Source organism: Coffea arabica, chromosome 6c (genome assembly GCF_036785885.1).
Source record: "Coffea arabica cultivar ET-39 chromosome 6c, Coffea Arabica ET-39 HiFi, whole genome shotgun sequence".
NCBI classification, from domain to species: Eukaryota; Viridiplantae; Streptophyta; class Magnoliopsida; order Gentianales; family Rubiaceae; genus Coffea; species Coffea arabica.
The window spans coordinates 59,040,538-59,054,884 of NC_092320.1; the positions used below are offsets into that span (position 1 = coordinate 59,040,538).

The 14,347-nt window shown below is 32.1% G+C and overlaps 2 long non-coding RNA genes across 2 annotated transcripts; one reads left to right on the plus strand and one right to left on the minus strand.

Annotated features, from left to right (window-relative positions):
- The first annotated feature begins 665 nt into the window (after positions 1-665).
- LOC113692634 (uncharacterized) lies at positions 666-6,655 on the plus strand. Its single transcript, XR_003449008.2, has 2 exons — positions 666-1,055; positions 6,472-6,655. It is a non-coding gene; the product is annotated as an uncharacterized lncRNA (long non-coding RNA).
- Positions 6,656-8,061: 1,406 nt separating this feature from the next.
- LOC113692633 (uncharacterized) lies at positions 8,062-9,923 on the minus strand. Its single transcript, XR_011816254.1, has 2 exons — positions 9,426-9,923; positions 8,062-8,418 (listed from the first exon to the last, which is right to left on the minus strand). It is a non-coding gene; the product is annotated as an uncharacterized lncRNA (long non-coding RNA).
- Positions 9,924-14,347: the final 4,424 nt, after the last annotated feature.

Consider the following 14,347-nt stretch of genomic DNA (forward strand, 5'->3'; position numbering starts at 1 on the left):
AGAAATTGAACAAAACTATTTTAACTTTTCGGGAGAGTTTAACAAAATTTTGACAAGGCTAATGAATTGTTTTTAGAGAATTTAACAATATTTGGACACTGCTTAAAAGAAGTAAATCTTATATACACAACAGTGCATGCTGTTGGGTTTGGGTTTTATTGGACGAATTTCTATAAATATTACGAAAATAAGAAATCATGCCAAAATTGGTGTTGTGGGGGAATTGATGTTGTGTTAGGGGTCATCGCAAATTAGAGATAAAGTTAATTTATTTTCAAATTTTTTTAACTGACAATGCAAAGAACAACGAAAAAAAAACAATAGATGGACTATACTTGAGCACCATTGATCAACTTGTTTGATCAATGGTGCAAAACTATTTTAAAAAAAAAAATTTTCAAATGTTGTGGCTATACTTGATCACCGTTGATCAACTTGTGATCAACGGTGCAAACCTTTTTTAAAAAAAAAATTTTTGCGGCGTCTAGCAAAATTCTTCACACCATTGATAAAAGTGGATCAACGATGCTAAGTTTTTTTTTTTTTTTTTATCCGGACACCGCATGTTTAGCCCCACCCAACCATGCCCATCGACAATTTTTTTAGCCGTTGATTAAATATTGATCGACGGATGGATATAGTCAATAACAACGATGCAATATGTTTGGCTACAAATACATCACCGACCAGATCCCCATTTGCATCTTTATACTTTGGTCTCTCCAACTTCTTTTTTCCTTTCTGAGTCTTCCCAATTTCTTTGTTCCATTGCTAGGGTTTTCTATCGAAGAGCTCCTGCAATTGTGGTCCTGCATTTGTCCATTCCCATTGTGTCGCCGCAATTGTGCCTTTAGATTTTCCATCGAAGAACAACTGGCCTTGTGGTACTGCATTTGTGCTTTCTCATTGTGCAGCCGATCGTTAGTTTATGATTTGCTATAACAGGAAAAAAGAAACCGTAGATGGTTGTACGCATTGATTTTCTGTACCGGTCAAAAAAAGCCTTTGCTCAGTGTTGAAGTTGGTGGATGACCATCACATCAATTTGCTAAGAGGTAACAAGTACGACGTGTTACGTTGAATTACATTTAATCAGTTTGTTATATGTTATTAATAGTAATTTGTTGTTAGTTACTTACCTACGGTGAATTTAGTACATTTGATTAGTATTTAAATTAGCTAAATTAGTAAGGGAAAATGACATGTTTCATCCCTCACATTTCGCAAAAATATTCTCTTCATCCCTCACTTTTAAAATGAAACAAATTCGTCCCTGACATTTAAAAATTGAAGCTATTTCATCCCTGAACCTAATTTTCAATCTGAATCAAACCATCTAATAACCCAATAATAAATTTCGAAAATAGAATTGATAGATCATTCGGTCAACTTCATCGTATTCACGTGACATTTATTAAACCAAAAAAATAAAAGTTATAACATAAAAGGTCATTCTTTGTCTTGGAATAGTAGAGTTTTTTTTTTATAAATCTTTTCATGCACCATTAGTATATCCGCTTGCGAATCTAGATGTGTATCATAATTATAAATTTTGGTGTTTAAATTTAAATTAAAATGATATAGCGGTACATAAAACCGTCAGTGTATACAATGATAATGTAGAAAAGATTAATCTTTCTTTTTATATTATAATTTTTTCTTTTTTCTTTTTAGGTTCATTAAATTTTACATGAATATCAAGTTGAGTTAACCAAGTGATTTACCAATTACACCCCCAAATTTTATAATCAGGTTGATTGGTGGTTTGATTCAGATTGAAATTTGGGTTCAAGGATATAATAATTTTAGTTTTTAAATGTCAAGGACGAAATTGCTTTATTTTAAAAGTGAGGGACGAAAAGAATATTTTTGTGAAATGTGAAGGATGAAATCGATCATTTTTTCCAATTAGTAATACTATATTAATAATTAGTGTTCATGTTTAGGATTTACAAGTTTTTACATTATAATGTTACTATTTAGTACAAGCAGTCACTAATAATTATATTTAATATGTTCTTATTTAGAATGGTCAAAATTTCTATTAAAAGTAAATAGTACAAGTAGGTAAAAAAAGTAAATACTAAATAGTAATAGTAATAATAATAACAATAAAAGCAAATAGTAAAAAAAAGGTGAATAGTAAATAGTATGTAGTAAATAATGAAAGTAAAAAAGTAACAGTACTCCCGTATGTTAAATAATAGTAAAAGTAAATAATAATAGTAAAAATAATTAATTAATAGTTGAAAAGGACAAATGATAAATAGTAAAGTACATAGTAATTATAAAATATTTAATAGTAATAGTAGATAGTTAATAATAGTAATATTAATATTGGTCGTAGTCAATACTAGCAATTACTTCCTTCCTTATACTATATAAGAGCGAGTTTAAGGCAAAAATGATCTTTGGATTTCAACCGTAAGGGTAAGGGCATTTTGGGGTTGTGAGATTGTTTGGAGTGTTGTTATAACGGAGAGTACAATTGTTGATACAACTTTTGTTTTTGGCTTTGGCATAAATAGTCTTCTATGTGGTAATTGCACATAAAGTGTTGTTTGCAAAAGGAATGGGTACTGTAGGAATGTACAATTATTTTAGTTGTATTAACAGTAGATACAAGTGATAACAGCATTTGTTTCACTGAATTTATGTAAACATCCTTAATTGATAACTAAGCTTAGGCGAAAGTGGTTTATTGACAAATTACTGATAGGAATTAATTAGGAAGGGGTATTTTGGAAATGTCATTTTGTTGTAGTGAACTTTCAAGCAGTTGACACAAGTGCTAATACCCTTTGTGTTGGTGTAATTACTTAAAACTCTTTAGTTCTCAATTAAGGCTTGGAGAACATGGTTTATGACAGTTTCATGTCTGAGCATTAGCTTCAGTTGCACCTCTCCAAATGACTTTTGCTTCAAATTCTACTGTTATGATCTTCAAGCTTCTTGTAAAGGTTTATTTGTCCTGGTTGTGTACTTTGTGAGGATTCGAAAATTCCATTTATTTTAAAATTCCTAATTTTGGCTAAATAATTATTTATTTGGATTTTTGCCACGAATAATATTTTCTAGCCTATTAGACCGAAGTACATGATTTTATAGTTCGTTATATTTCTAAAGTGACTCATTTTAAAAAAATAATAAAATAAAAATATAGATGAATAAACAAATATTTTCTTATAAGCCTATTTAGCGAAAAATGGAAACGTGTCTAAAAACTTTAGCCAATTGGGCGTACAATAAGCTACAAATTTAAGACATATACAATGGTCCTAAAATAAACAATTTTAGGTTTAAACACACAAGTAATAACTAGTGGTACGATCGTTATATGTATTTCTCAAAGGTTTTAATTTTTATTACTCCTAAATTAGAAATACGTGTTTTCACGTGCGCGCTTAATTGAGGGACTTTGGACCATTATTTTGGGACAATTAAGAATGAATAATATTTATATGAATGTAAGGGCCCTAGAGGTTTAGTACACTAGTGCAACAAACGTAAGAGAAATCGGATACAAAACGCGCGCGTAGGGTACTAGTTAAAAATTGATTTGACGTATCAAAGGATTTGACGTCAAGCGTCTTTAGTACGCAAAAGCTTCAGTGTCGCAATTCATTTCCTTTCTCTGCTACAATGGCCGGCTAGACTGCTGCAGAGAAACAACCAAAGACTCTCACCATTTCTTTCTTCCAAAGCCATGCAAATCACTATCAAACTTCCACCAAATTCTCTCAAAATTTAACTACAACTAGCTCAATACTCGGACAACAACTTAGGCTGGAAAAGGGAGGAGTTTCACGGCTGTCTTCAGGCTTCATAGGGACCGAAATTTTCTGATCCGAACAGCCATCAAAGTAGGTAGCCATCTAACTTCTTAAACTTGTTTTATGAAGTTTGATTTATGCATTTGAGCTAGAATCGTCACTCTAGTAGCTTGTATTGTTGGAAAAAGTGGGCTCTATGAATTCCCACTCTTGGGTTGTTGCTGATTCTGTGCTTAATGAAGTTTATGATGACGGATTAGTGTTTAAGTTAGTGTTTCGTTGAAGAAAAACTGCAGGAAACTCACGTAGAGAGCAAGGGCCAAACTTGACCATTTTGCCCCTGCTCTGTTCGGTCATTTTATTGCAGAAATTGAGGATTTAATGGCTTGATTGTGTAGTTTACATGTTGTAGAAGTTGTGTACAAAATTTCGTTGAAAAATATTGAGTTTTGGTTGTTCAAACGAAGTTATTTCAAAAACTAGTAAACTGGAAAACGGTTTCGCCGTAATCCAGACCAGTGGTTGTGTTTCGTCCATAACTCCGTACCCCGACGTCAAAATCAGGTGCCGTTAGCGGCATTTGAAACTAGACGTTTCCATGTTTTTATCGGTGTATAATGCACGTCCTGGTTTTATGTGTGTGAGCCACACCATTCATCTGAAGTCGGCTGTCCTGTTTCTCCGTTCTGCCGAAATGATTTGATGATGCTGCAACTTGAGCCTTGATTTTGAACCAGTTGCATGCTGAAACTTGGAACGATTTCTTCTGTAAAGTTGTATCCCTGGGAATGTATTTTCTAACACTATCAACCATTTTCAATTCCGAGTTAAATTGAGAGAGTTATGATCAAAATACGGCGACTGCTCGTTTTGAAAATCTTAGATTTGGACAGATTGCTTTAAAGATTTTTCCAAACTTTGGTTGACTGAATGATCACCCTTCCGAGGGTATTTTTCCATGAAATTTGATAGAGAGATAACCTTCATATGGAAGTATTATACTGCAAAATTTGGTGTCAATCCAAGTCCGTTTCGGCACTTAACTAAAGACCCAAAGTTGGAACCAAATCTGGAAATTTTGTAACAATCTTGAATTTTCCCCAACTTCGAGCTGCCGTATCTCGGTACTCGAAACTCCGATTCTTGAACCGCTTGTTCCATCCAAAATGTTACTTGCAGTTCTAATTGAGTTATAAGTTTCAAGGGCCGGTTTCCAACGAGTGATTTTTGCCGAATTTCCAAAGTTAGCGAAAAACCAACCCGGCTCAATCTTAGCAATCTAGAACAGCAACTTTAGGCTCATTTTTGAATGCCTTACACTTAGATTCATGGAACGGTGTCTTCTAAGAACTTTTAGTACTTTCAAATACGATTCCAACGGTACCAAATTCATCAATTTTTTATTAGTAGAAAAGAAGTTATGATTTTTTAAAGATTTGACCAAAAATCAAAAATTCTGAAATTTCAAAGGAAATCCACGAAGGAACAATTTTTCCAGAATCCGGCCTTGAATCCGGCCAGAAACTGGCCGGATTGTCGGCCGGATTGGTGGCCAAAATTGAAAAAAAAAAGAGGTTAGCCACTGCCAGAAATCCGGCCGGATATCCGGCCAGATTCCGGCCGGATTGTGACGTGGCCAACCTTCCTTCGATTTCGATCATTCGTTTTGCAATCTTTTCGCTCGTACTTGTTTCCAACCAATGATTTTAAGGATAATAATCCAATTTTTGTACTTAAATTTTACATCCTCTTGAGAATTCAACTTCAAAGGCACGTCAAACGAAGTTTTCAATTATTTTCGAACCTTACTCGTGTTCAATCTTTCTCACCACTTGGGGACCTACAGTAATTATCTAAAATACGATGTTCAGGCACGCACGAGGACCTCCAAGAGGACCCTACTGTGGAAGTTTGAACTCTCCCTCCAACTTACTTGCTCGCATAACTGGTGAGTGTCAAGTGTATGCCTACTTGAACTCCAAAGACTTGATTCATGCTTGATTCACCTGATTTCATGCTTAGCTTAACTGATTTTGACAAAATGGAGTCGAGTGTGTACTTGATCGCACTCGTTCTCATTTGAAACGAATGACCCATGCTTAACATGATTTGCTTGGTTTGCATGACTTGAAATGTCTGCTTAAACCTATTGAATGCTTGAATACATGAAATGGTATGCTATGATTGCATACGTCGATGGAGTGAATCTCCTCGACATTTACATGACAAATGGGGGACGCCCAAACTCATAGGCCGACCTTGGAACTCGAGCCGGCATGGGGTTGGTCGGGAACCTCGGTGAGCCATGAGACTCAAATGATAAGCTTGATCTATTGAGAGATCTCGCTTGGCATACTCGTATAGTATCGCTTTATAAATGTAGTGCGGGCCCGAAGTGGTGTATGGTGGACGGATGGGAAGTAAGTGGTGAACTACGGACATGAAAATATCAATCCGGTTGACGGAGAGTCATCACGGAAAGATATATATAAATGGTATCGGCAAATTGCGGAACTTAGCTCCTGAGAGCTTCTATATCCTTGAATTGTTTCTGGTTACAGTTTATTGGTGTTATTAATTACTTGCAAGCTAATACCTGAATTGTTAATTGGGCTTGTTATCTGAACTATATGGTTGCATGTGTGTTCTTAGCCTCACGAGCGTTTTGCTCACCCTGTAGATTTGTTTTCCTTAACAGGTTGAATTCGGAGGTAAAATGGAGCCGCCTCTTGATGTACTTTTGTTTAGGGTTGCTATTACTTTTGTTTATGCCTTTGGCTTGGGATTGTACTTTTGGTATGGAAATGTAACCTTTGGACGAAATGTAGTATGTATATCAACTGGTGGTTTGAAGAATGGATAACTGTTATTATGTTTGAACACTTCCGCAATTATTGCATCTAAGATTATCGATTTGCATTCTTGTGGTCCGGATATAAGTTGAATGGAATTGCTTGAGTCCTGGCGAGAGCTAGGCAGGCGTCCCACGGATACCCTTTGGTTCGCCTTAGGGAGAAGTGGGGGCGTCACATACTTTGCTTTCCACCTTGCCCGTTGGGCGAAATTATTCCTGGTGGTTCAGTTTGGGGCAAGTGTTGTGGGTTTTTTCCGCTTTGATGGTGTCATTTATCTTCTTAAATGGTAGTGTTTGTTACGAATTCAATGGAGGCATTGTTAAATTGGGTGTTATTTACATACAAAAATTTTTTTTTGGTATGGTTGTAATGGTGTCCCTTTAATAGATTTGGAGCAATTGTGAGGAAAAGCTCTGTTGGGAATATTTGGAATATGGTACGCAATTGTTTATTATTAGTATGCAACGCTTGTCAATATTTTCATATAAATGTATTTAGGGTGCGTTTGGTTCTGCAGAATTGGAATTGAATTAGAATTGAAATTCTATAGAATTGGAATTCTATGAATTATAATTCCAAATCATTGCAATTCTTTCGTTTGGAAAATGCATAGAATTGATATGGAATTTGTTTGGAATTCCAAATTCTTTGTTTGCATGAGAGAATAATTCATTAGGAATTAGAATTGTTTTCATGAAACATTTGCTTACAGAAAATTTTTCCTTTTCCTTTACTATATAATATTTTTTTAACATTTAGCTAATTGTTACTAAAGCTTTAAGGAAAAAACCAATTTGTACCTTTAATAATTTATTTTTTCTTGCATTTAGCTAATTGTTACTCAAGCTTTAAAGAAAAAAAATTAGTTACTTTTCTTCAAAAAAAATATTATTCTTGTTTCTTTTCTTCTTAATTAAATTATATTAAATAAAAAATAACTATATATTCTAACTTAAAAAGTAATTAATATTTATCAAGTTAAAACCTTGATACTTTTTATAAAGCTAAGAACTTTAAATTTTAGAAAATCACAAGCCTACTCTATGATATTAATTGGGAAGGAAAGTCATAGCTTGTGCCTATTATAAAAATTTGAGTTTTGTATCTTACAAGAAATTCCAATAGATGAATATGCAAACAAAGTGACTTTAGCAAAATAGAGAGAGAGAGAGAGAGAGAGAGAGAGAGAGAGAGAGAGAAGCACAATTATACATTGCTACTATTCTTCAATAAATGGCCATTCTAATATTAAATTAAGTCCGAATAAGTTCCTATCAAATTTCAAGGCTAAGAATGATTTTGGCTAATTAGTGTATTAAAAATGCTCACAGTAAACAACTGCAACCACATGTAGTATTGGTGAAACAGTGACATCCATTTTAATTTTCTTTCTGAATTGTCAAAAACAATTTAATTGGATGAATGACAATAAATTAGAATAAAAAAGGCACAGAGCAACATTTTATTATTATTATTATTAATTGTCTCTTCCATTTACACACGAGACAGCATCATAATGACATATTATCCCAATTCCATACGAGTTTACAAAGCCTGCTGGCATACATAACATAAAGGTAACACCTAGTTCACACAGGCCCTGTGGTCTGCTGAGCCCTGGAATAGCTTGATACAGAAACAACATTATTCAGTATCATATCTCATTTGCATCCAAGTCAGAGTGAAATTGTTACAAAAAGTAGCTTCCCATATTTGTCACTCGAAATTAAGAAGACAAAACCAAATTTCACCATGCTAGAGGGATATGAGACGCTGCTAAAGCTAATGGCCTGCAGAAGTAATTACTCTGTGTTAGGATAACAACACATATTTGTTTCTCTTCCAGCTCATACATGAGAATAAATTCATAAGCATTTTGATCAGCCATCTTACTGCCTCACAGTATAACTATAACCATTTCTCATAACACTTTATTTCCATTTTGCAGTAAAAAAGTGTCTCTCTGCGATGAGAAATTCGTGATGTGTAACCAATCAAATGAAATGCTAAAGTGAATCTTAACAGAGGTTCAGAAGCAAAGCCAAAAGAGGTGGGCCTAATGTCTGGTACAATGAAAGCTTTTGAGCATAAAGCAAAATGTAGTTTACACCAATCACATAGTAAACCACTGTTTGGCTAAACGGCCATTAGTGGATTCCATCACAGATCTTGTAGCGGCGCTTTACGAATTGCAAATCATTCATAACTTTCAAACAATCTATTTATTACTGCTTCAAAATACATGTGCACACAAAGTATATAGAAACTAAAAAGGAAGCCTAAACTCAGGAGAACCATTAATTTATTTACAAAAGTTGCATCTTACCCCAACTTTCAAGAAGTCAAAAACAAAATTTTGTTTATATGGAAGACAGCATCAGATATACTGAGCCAGAGAAACAGGTGCAAAGGAACTTCTTTTGTCATTAGATATCTGATGAACAAGACAAGAAATGAGCCAAACAAAACTTGAACAAGTCCACCTGAACAGAAATGGATATGAAAGATAAAATGGATATGGTTTCGTTTATGTCTTGTTATTGGGGATAGCTCAAACAAACTGAAAAGAGGGATCTTGCCGTTGAAATTTTCTACTGTATAGCATTTTCACCTTTTGTTTTTAAAATATCCACAGCAAGTAAAGGTCATAAATTTAGTCCAGAATTACAAAAACCTACAACAAGTAGCTAAATTAGAAACAACCCATAAAACATTAATGCCAGCAAAATCACTAAAACGCTAAAAAAACCCGAGAATCACATCGAAACAGAAGAAAAGGCACAACATTTGAACTTACTGTGAGAAAACCAGAAGCCCAAGATCCAAATCGCTTATCCTTGAAGCCACCAGAAAGGAGAAGCAAAGAAAAAGATTGAAATCCACCAGAGGCAACTAGCAAGCTGTAAGTTCCCCCAAAGGCCAAAAGGCAACAGCAGAGCGGAGCAAAGCAGAGCACTCGGAGCAAAGGGCAATGGGGGAGACGGTGGTGGAAGAGGCAAAATGTTAGGGTTGAGGTGGAAGCGGCAGTGGACATCAGAGCAATTGTGCTGAGGAAAAGCGGTTAATTAGATAGAGAAGGGACGCGAGTGAACTTGACCCGATTTTTATTTTTTACCCACATTGGATCCGCGTGTAGACCCGTTTTTGAGGGTTTAGACGTGGAATTGGAATTAGAATTCTTTTGGTCTGATAAAGAATTCAACTCATGGAATTGGAATCTCTTGGAATTAGAATTCAATGCTAATTCTATGGAAAAGGCAGCATCCAAACACAAGAATTAGAATTGGGGTTCCAATTCCAATTCTAAATCCCAATTCTATGGGGTACCAAACATACCCTTAGGTGTGGAATTTATTTTGCTATTAGTGTGTAGTTTGTGCTGTTGATTTCTTGTTACAATGTAGTTTGTGCTGCTGATTTACTTTGCTTATAAAAGTCATTGATTTTTGTATGTATTATATCTGAAATTGTTTGGCTTCTGGAAATACATGATGCATTTGATTAGTAGCTTGTTATTTGTATCGATGATTTGCTTTGGCAATAAAATTGATCTATTCGTGCATTTATGTGTATGGTTTGATGGTTTACTACTAGGCATACCTGACATTTCATGTTTTACTTATGGGCATTTGTTTGCTCCTTCGTTGGATACTTGTGCTAATTTTAATGTTTCTATATGAGTGACTAAATGTCAAAAATCTATCTATTCATCTTATTATTAACACCATCACCTCAACAAAATTGTATTACTATTCATTTCACCGATTAGTAAAACAAATGACCTCATTTACAACAATTTTTTTTTATTTGGATTTAGCTATAATCCAATGAGTTTTGACCACAATCAGCACCCTCAACTACAGATAAATTTTTAAATTTCGTTAACATATTTGATTCTATTGTAACTATATTCAAGAAAAATTTCAGTTAACTTATAATTTAGTCCTAGCAAATAAATTTATCTTCTTCAAATTCATTATAAAAATTCCTTGGATTTAAAAACTCAATTACAAAAAATTTGAATTTTTTTAGCTTAAAATATGAATTTTTATGAAAAAATATAAAAAAAAGTATTTATTTCTCTGAAAATAATGAATAGATTTATTTCAATTTAGTTTTTCATTCTTATTTCAAAAAAATTTTAGTTGAATTGCATCATTTCAATTTGTGCAATGACAATTTTAATTCATTTCACCTATTAATAAATTTATGTTAATTCATTTTCTTATTTATGTTGTTATTACATAAAACACAAAGTACCAACTATCTTAAATTACATGTATCAAACTCCTACGCATTGCATGGCCCCCCTCTGGTAGTAATAGTAATACTAGTAATACTGAAAAAGAATAGTAATAAGTGCGATATTAATAAAAAAAAGTCATAAGTAGTAGTAATTACTTACAAATATTAATAGTAGTAATAGTGCAAAAAAAATAGTAATAAGTGTTTAATTAATATTAAATAGGAATCATTAAATTATTACATATTCATAGCATATGTGCCGTTAATTTTATATTAATGACAAATTCATTCTTGTTTAGTTATTGTACTATTTAATACTACTTCATATTATTTCATTTATGATTATTTTTTTATGGATGTGATAAATTTTAGTTTAGTTAATCTAAATTTATGTTGAGAATCACCTAAGTGCTTGAATCTAAAATAAATAATATTAATAAAATTAAGTACAGATATGTCCACGGATCTCGCATTGGTGATTCAGTTTTATAGGGAAGGAAAAATAGTAGAGATTGGAGGAACATTTTCATATGATCCTCTGAGATGCAAAAAAGGCATTTTAGTAAAAAATCGCATAGGTTATTCCAAGTTGGTTGATAGAGTGTACACTTACATGGGTCTAGATCGAACTGTGTTCAATTTAAATCTATGATGAAAACAAAATAGTAAATTTTTAACATAATTTTTTATTAAAAGCATAATACATTTTAGGACCATTTTTTGTTTAGGATCATGAATTACGATTTAGGGTTTATAAATTAGGGTTCAAGTTTTATGAATTAGGATTTCAGCTTATAAATTAGTATTTAAGATTTATTAATTTGGATTTAGGGTTTATAAATTAGGTTTTTGACTTTATAAATTAGAGTTTAAGATTTATAAATTTGGATTTAGGCTTTATAAATTAGGATTTAGGCTTTATAAATTAGGGTTTTTGATTTATAAATTTGGATTAAGGGTTTATAAATTACGATTTAGGGTTTATAAATTAGGGTTCAAGTTTTATAAATTAGGATTTCAGCTTTATAAATTAGTATTTAAGATTTATTAATTTGGATTTAGGGTTTATAAATTAGAGTTTAAGATTTATAAATTTGGATTTAGGCTTTATAAATTAGGGTTTAGGCTTTATAAATTAGGGTTTTTGATTTATAAATTTGGATTAAGGGTTTATAAATTACGATTTAAGGTTTATAAATTAGGGTTCAAGTTTTATGCATTAGGATTTCAACTTTATAAATTAGTATTTAAGATTTATTAATTTGGATTTAGGGTTTATAAATTAGGATTTTGACTTTATAAATTAGAGTTTAAGATTTATAAATTTGGATTTAGGATTTATACATTAGGGTTTAGGCTTTATAAATTAGGGTTTTATAAATTTGAATTAAGGGTTTATAAATTACAATTTAGGGTTTATAAATTAGGGTTCAAGTTTTATGAATTAGGGTTTTAGCTTTATAAATTAGTATTTAAGATTTATTAATTTGGATTTAGGGTTTATAAATTAGGATTTTGACTTTATAAATTAGAGTTTAAGATTTATAAATTTGGATTTAGGATTTATAAATTAGGGTTTAGGTTTTATAAAGTAGGGTTTACGATTTATAAATTTGGAATTAGGGTTTAAGGTTTAGTTATTATATTTTAGGGTTTCATTAAAAAAAAATGGTCTATGCATGCAGCTATTAAAAAGCTCGCCGCATGCGGCTATGTAAAAAAGACTCGCTGCATGCACTAAGCATATTAAAAAAAAAGTGAAAACAAAACTTTCCTTCTCAACCGCAAAAGAAAAATGGAAAAGAAATTTGGTTTTTTCAGTAGTTGAAAATTTCATTTGCGGCAACCATTCAATTATCACACATTCTCACACAACACCACTTCTCCGACTTTTTCTCTCATTCGCATTATTTCTGGAAATTCACCATTTTATTGCACCGACCATTTATTTTGAGCACAACAAAATAAACGGTTAGCGAGATAGAACTCAAGCCGAACAAAATAAACGGTTAGTGGAATAAAACCCAAACCCAACAAAATAAATAGTTAGTGGGATAAAACCCAAACCCAACACACACGCTATCACGGTTGGATGCATGACACATAAGCAAAATTTGAATTTGAATTTTAAATTCAGATGAGTTGTTATGTATCCAATGGTGATGGTGTACACAGTGTATAAAAGATTAATCCTAAATTGATTAGACATGAATCTTTTTGATTTTTTTTTTAGTTATTAAACCCGGTTTGAAGAAGAACCTGACAAAATAGGTGGATCAACGAATCACTGGTTCAATCGATGGTGAGTGGTTTAACTGGTAGATCGCTAAATATATTTAAATATTATGTCTCATAATTTTTTTATATAGGGTATATGGTTTGAATTGTAATAAACTATACCATAACAAATGCTCATATAGTCTAATTTATTATCGAATTATTAATTCTTATAAGAATCAATAAAACCTAAATTTAATTAGTAATCCATCAAATTTCAAGTGTAAAATTTTACCTATATTTAGTGTAATTATTTAGTTTATTTATGAATGTTAAGTGTAAAAGGTTATTAGGATTAATATTTCCCTTTAAAATGGGTTGTATAATATGTTATTTTTGAAATCCATTTCATAACTTATATTGTTTGTGGAGTAATAATTTTTATTAAAAGATTCAAATAAATTTTGTTTTAGAGCAATAAAAAAATAAAGAAACAATTGACTAATATATATTGTAAGATAGTTTAATAACTAGCATGTGAGTTAATGGCCAAGTGGTAAGTACTCTTTCTTAAATGCATGAGGTCTTGAGTTCCAACCCCTATAGTTTCTTGTCTAAATTTTTCCAACAACAACTAATGCTCTACCCAGTTCAACCAATCGAGTTTTCAGTTTAATCCAATTGAACCATCAATTCGCTGATAAGTCGATGATTTTTGTTCACATCCGATCTAATTAGAGACCCAACCCTATCTATTGCTCAATTCACCGGTTTTCAAATTGAACCGCCAGATCAAGCCAGGTTTAATAACTATGTTCAAACTTATTAGTAGACATGTTTCTCTACTACTAGTTTATCCCTTCAATCACATTTTTTTTCACATATATTGTGGCACAAAATGTATTATACAAAAAAAAAACTTCTCATGTAATTTCGAATCCAAAACTTAATTTTAAGAGGAAACTTTGTACTCTAACTCTTAGTAAATAGCCAATAAAAAATTTGTCACAATTGCAAAAAATACCTATAATTTATCAGAAAAATTCTCCAAATAAACTTCACCTAGACCAAAACAAAATAGGATATAAGTTTGGAGACATGTGGCCTTTGCTGCCATAGCATACTCACTTTGGAGTTTCAGAATACTCACATTGAGACATAATGTTGAATTTTATTTAGAATTAGGAGTTTCTCTTGGTATTCAGATTTAGGATTTTTTTTCTTTAGATTTTGTATTGTAATTTTTTTATTGGTTTT